The 6,000-nt window shown below is 31.3% G+C and overlaps 1 protein-coding gene across 1 annotated transcript in view; it reads left to right on the forward strand.

Annotated features, from left to right (window-relative positions):
• Positions 1–6,000, forward strand: part of LOC134845148 (uncharacterized) — a 184,768-nt gene that overhangs the window by 177,595 nt on the left and 1,173 nt on the right. The gene's annotated exons all lie outside the window — the stretch shown is intronic.

The following is a 6,000-nucleotide window of genomic DNA, read 5'->3' on the forward strand; positions in this document are numbered from 1 at the left end:
GTAAATAGCCTTGAGTTTGCTGTAACATGATTCAGTTTGTTTGTTCCACTGTGTGATTGTAATAATGCTTCACCGATGCCGAAATTAGAGGTGTCGCACATAGCAAAAAATGGTTGGTCTTGATCTGGAATAGTGTTTGATATTTGTTCAGTGAGGAGTGTTTTTAATTTTTCAAATCGTTTTTCATGTTCTAATGTCCGTTCGAAATTATTTTGTTGTCTGAGAATTTTATAAAATGGTCTGAATTATAATGCTTTTTAGACGTATTTACCTCAAAAGGTTAGCATTCCAAGAAATTGTTGGATTTTCTTTTTATTTGATGGAGTTCAAATCGTTATGACTGCGTCTGTGGAAAGTTTTAAGGAAGTGATTGAATTTCCTTCAATAGTATGTCCAAAGAATTTTACACGAGTGAGGAAAAAATGTGATTTGTCTGGGGCTGCTTCCATGTTTTTTAAATGTATTTGGTGGTATTTATCCAAACTTAAGCACTTCGTATTTTGTTTGTGATTGAATAAAAACATTGTCTAAATATGTTATGACATTTTTACTGAGAATGCGTGGTCGATAAATTTTACTCATGAATGGTGAAAATGCTGCTGGTTCTATGGAAAATCCATAGAAAATTCTATTAAATTAGTACTGTTGATTTCCAATAACGAATTGTGTTAAGCGTCGTGATTGTTCATCTAGTGGCTATTGATTGTATGCGCTGTTCATGTCAGCTGTTGTTAAGTTTTTTCCTTTTTCATGTTTTTTTTCATGGGGCTGCTTTCATGTTTTTGTAAGTAGTTTTTGGTGTTATTTATCCAATACTTAAACACTTCGTGTTTTGTTTGTGATTGCATGAAAACATTGTCTAAGTAAGTTATGACATTTTTACTGAGAATGAGGGGTCGAAAAATTTTACCATTATCTGTGGTTTCACAATTTGTGTGATTTAGTTGTAATTCTGAATTTTCTGTGTTGTCAATACCGGGAGGGTCTGATAGGGTTTCTTCAGTTGATTGTACTTGGTTGATTTGTCTTTGATGTTTAGGTGTGCTATTTCTATAGTTTTGTTGTGAGTTTTGATATTGTGTATTATTTTTATGTGTTGACTGAGAATGATTTTTTGTCGATTTGAATAATTAGAATTTCGGTTCTTGGAATTGTCACATGATCTATTGTGATAATTATTCTAGTTTGATCTTTTATTTGAATAGTTTCGTGATCTATTATCTGGTTTTTGTCTCTTCTTATTGATTGAGTAGTTTCTGTTTCGGTTATATGAGGAATTTGTAGAACGTTCGTTTGAATAATATCTATTTCGAAAGTTTGAATGTGAACAATTTTTATTGTAATTGGAGTGATTACTTCTGTTTGAGTTCAATCTTGAATAATTATTCGATATTGATTGTTTTGACTGTTTGATCAACTATATCTTTTTTGTGAGAAAATTTGTGATTTTCTTTGATCCGGAGATCTTCCGCGGTAGATATTTCTGTAAGATGATTGTTATCTGGAGGTATTATAGTTATCTGGAAGTGGTTTTCCTGAGCTATTATTATTGTGAAAGTTTTTGCTTGGTAAATTTTGGTCTTTTTCCATGTATTGATAAAATGATTTATTTGGTTCTCTATATTTCTGTGGTTTGTTTTAATTATCTTGTTGTTTTTGTCTACATTCAGCAATGCTATGTCCATATTTACGGCAATAATTACACCATTTTTTAATGATGGTTTGCCTTTAGAATTTGGATTTTTCAGCAAGTTCAGTGTCAGAGTGATGAATGTTATTTAATTGTGAAGTAGTTGTATGGATGATGTTTACGTTTTGTAATTGTAAGTTTTCTGTTTCTTCCAGTTTCGTAGTTATTTTTAGCTTGTTCTACTTTTTCTTTTAGTTTTCGGAAATCTATATTGGGTTCTTGAATTGAAGATGGATGCGATGCTCTCTTTTCTATCGCTATTTTCCGTAATTGTGGCGTTAGAGTCATCATTAAAATTTCTGTCATTTTTGTGTTTTTATAGTCATGCGTATTAGGGGAATATGCTTTTCTTACTAATGTTTTGATTCTTACTGCAAGTTGTTTAATTGTTTCATTTGGGATTCTACGAATTTCATTGCATAAGATTCTTTGGAGTTGTTTGTTTCTTTCAGAGTCAAACATTAAAAAAAATTCTTGTGTGAATCTTTTCCAATCTGATTTAATATCAATAAGTAAAACTCAAAACTTTTTTGGGCTGCGCCATCAAGTGTGGTTTCGATTAGAGCTGTGAGTCTATGTATCCAAATTTGATGAAGTGGTGCATTTACTTTTTCAGGTTCTATATTCAAAATTAAATTGGCTGTGACTGAGTTTAAATGATCTTCTACTGAGTTTCAGGATCTGTTCCTGTGATTACCATTGGTGCTTTATTTGAAGATATAGAAAATCCACCCTTAAAGTATGGGTTCATAGTCATTTGTAGTGTTTCTGCGGCATTTGTTATTTGAGAAAAACTTGTAAATTGTATTTTTTGTTTTTTTCATGTTGTAAATAATATGGTAATGGGATTTCATTTTGCATTTGGGTTGATTGATAATTTTGTGTAGATATAGGATTTGTGATTGAAAGTTAATTTCATATGATGTTGTTTTATGTCTTGTTTTTTGTGTTTGGTCGTTTTGTGTATATGGTTCAAAAAGATCTGGTTGATAAAGACTGATCTTAATCTTCTGAATTTTGTGGTTGATTCCTTGTATGGTGTTTATTAGTCATATTTTTTATTTTGCTGGAAAAATGGATAATTTTCGCTACGATCCATTGTTGCTCATGGTTGATTGTTAAAAAATACTGTATGAGAGGCTCGTTGTGGTACGTTTTGATTATAGCTTTGTGCGTGTGATTGGTTTTGACTGTTCATAAAGGGGGGGGGGGGGGTTGTTGTTTTGGATTTAGCAAAAAAGTTATAGTTATGATCTGAAAAGTTGATTCTATTAGACGTTTTTTGTTTATTTGCTTGTCTTATGTCGTTACTGGTGTAAGTGTTTGATAATCCGTTTGTTGCGTATTTTGGAATAACGGAAGGTTTTACTGTGGATTGTATAGTTGTTTGCGGAAATATTGTATCTTAATTTTTGGAGTTGTAAGTGTAGGATGAACGGGGGAAATGCTTTGTTGCGTTGTTGTTGGCATTGTTCCGACTATTTCTTCATTAAAAGGTTTAGTGAGTGAGGTTTCTTGTTCTATTTAATTTTTCTTGTGTGTTCATGAATGTAGATTTCAAGCTATTATTTCCTGTTCTGTCAATGACCATTGCATTATAATTTGAAGGTGTTTCATCAATGATAATTGGAGTTATTCTAACCTAGTCTTTTTTGATAGAAATGGTGGTGATTGCTTGACTGGATATATCAGTTGATATATTAATAAATAATGGGTGAGACCAACCAAGGTCCCAAACATAATGTGTTTCATCTGCTAATACAGTTTCATCGTCTGAATTTTACGGTCGAAAACTTTTTCTTGATAGTGCTGTGAGATCAGTGTTATGGACAAAATAATCAATTATAAACCTATTATCATCTTTTGTAGATCTTGTGTAACATTTTGTGAGATTTTTACTAGTGAGATTTTCACGGATTGTATTTGAAAATTTTGAGAAAATACAGATTATTTGTCTTACAGTTTAATGCCCGGATGTTTGAGTTGGTGACTCACTTTGTGATACGTTCAAATCTAGTATAGATAGATTGCTATTGTTAATTGATAAAACATTGTTTGTGAATATTGAATTTGCTCTTTATGAATTTTGGTGTTGTATATTTGTATGTAGTCTGTGAAAACTTTCGACAATTCTATATCTGTATTGTCTGTTTGTATTTGATTTGTATTGTGATTTGGTTTTAGTGATACAATTTCAATTGTAACTATACCGTAATAAGATGTGATATTACATATACTTTTGGGATAGTGGTCAAGGATTTGTCATTTTATTCTTACTTCAGGAAACTCTTACTTCAGGCTATTTCCTCTTTTAAAAAAAATTTACAATTAAGTTGTAACAAAATTGAACTTGTCCTCGGGCGGGATTATTTTGTGGTTTTATGAAAAATGGGAGTATAGAGTTAACATCAAAATTTTTTTGTTATTTTCGATCGTGTTGTAGAAATGTTAGGGTGTATCATTCAATATCTCTTATTGGTTGATTCTAATTGTATAGACGTATTGTTTTGTTGATATATGACATTTTATTTTGCCTTTTCCTTTAATGATCAAGGTGTTCTAGCTTCTGAGTCAGAAATATAAACTTGGTCATCTATCGGGTTATTTTTATTTATTGAATCTTTTAAGTTTTGAAGTTCCTGTGCTGTGTTTTTTTTCTGATTCTGAGACTGCGTTTCGTCGTTTTGAAAACCATTTTTTGATAATTTCCTTTGTTTTGTTATGATTGTCTTTTTTCTTGTTTGTCTTTTTGACCTAATATATCCTATAGTTTGTCTGTGTTGGGTGATTACAAGATCGTATCTTTCGTTTTTATTTAAACAATTATGTAGTACGATATTTTGTTTACTGCCTAGATTATCTCTTGACATAAGGTTTAAGATAATGAATGCAATATTTGGGGGTTAAAATTTTTATATTCCTAAACTGTTAGTTCTTACGGTTTTTGTGTGGTTATCTTAACTTGGGACATAGATTGTCGTGGTTGATGGGTTGGAGAGAGAGAGTATATCAATTCATGAGAGTGTTTTTTACATTCTCGTGAATAGGTTTTAATCTATGAGTTATTTACTTGATCATAGCTAGGGGTTGTGATTTGTGATGGAGGTTTGGATAACAAAAAATCAATCCACAAGATTCAGGTATAATTAGAACAAAAGTAGATCGTTAGATACTATTTTATGACATACAAACTTTTTAAGGGGTTTAGCCTGGGTCGGGTCATCTAAGAGGAGGATCGCAAGTGAAGGATGAGTAACCAAGTTTCTTCACTGTTTAGCTTAATTAAAACGGTTAGTTTTTCAAAAATTTTTTATTAGTCCTGGGTCATTTATAAGGGTTGGGTAGTGAATCGACTTTTGAGGTCGTTAGGCACTTTTAAAATTATGGGAAGGGGAAACAAAATTGTTCTGATTTTATCCAAAGAAAGCCTTGATGATCAGTTATAAATTAAATTAAATTTAGGTTTAATTGAAATTAAAGATACAATGGAAGCCTTGATGATCTGTTTATGAAAGAAAAGTGGAACATGGAAAGCAAGGATAAGCCTTAATAAAATTTGATTTAAAAGCTTTGAGTTTCGGAAATTTTAAAAGTTAAGTTTTGGATGATATTAGTTTTTTTTGAACTTTTTGCTGTTATGGTTTAGATGATAAAGCTGGGATGAGGAAAATCAGATATGTTAGTTCAAAAAACTAACAATGATTTTTAATACTAACTAATTTTTGTATTTTTTATTCAAAAAATTATTTATTCAAAAGTTTGAATCACTGCAGATTGTGGGGGAAACGACTTGTGCTCTTTTCATCAGTCGTTATTGTATAGATAGTAGGTTTAGCACCATTAAAGTTGTTGAAGAAATTTTTCTTCAAATTATTTTCATGTCAGTAAATGAAAATTTAATTTTACTGCATAAAGTACTCTAAATACAAAAACTTGTTCCGGTTTCCGTCGTACTATCATGTAGCAGAGTGGTCCGTTTCCTGATCGTTTTTCACGACACGATTTTGTCTTCTTTCAATACCTGGTACTTCTTGTTTTGTTTGGAAACCTGGCCCAAATTTATTGAGACGTAGAGACATTTCTATTAATTTATCTATTGCGTCTAGAATTTTTGCAATTTTGCAACTGTCTTATTCTAAGTTCTAATGTCTTATTCTAAGTTAGTTAAGGTCTTGTTCTTGACTTTTGGTCGCGCCAGATGAGTTATGACCTATTGGATATACTTATAGAGTAGTTTCAGATAAGTTACAACGTCTGCTCGTGACGCTATTTTATTTTCGGCCGTATAGATTCGTGCAATTTCTTAGTCT

This window comes from Symsagittifera roscoffensis, chromosome 4, assembly GCF_963678635.1.
Source record: "Symsagittifera roscoffensis chromosome 4, txSymRosc1.1, whole genome shotgun sequence".
Classification (NCBI taxonomy): Eukaryota; Metazoa; Xenacoelomorpha; order Acoela; family Convolutidae; genus Symsagittifera; species Symsagittifera roscoffensis.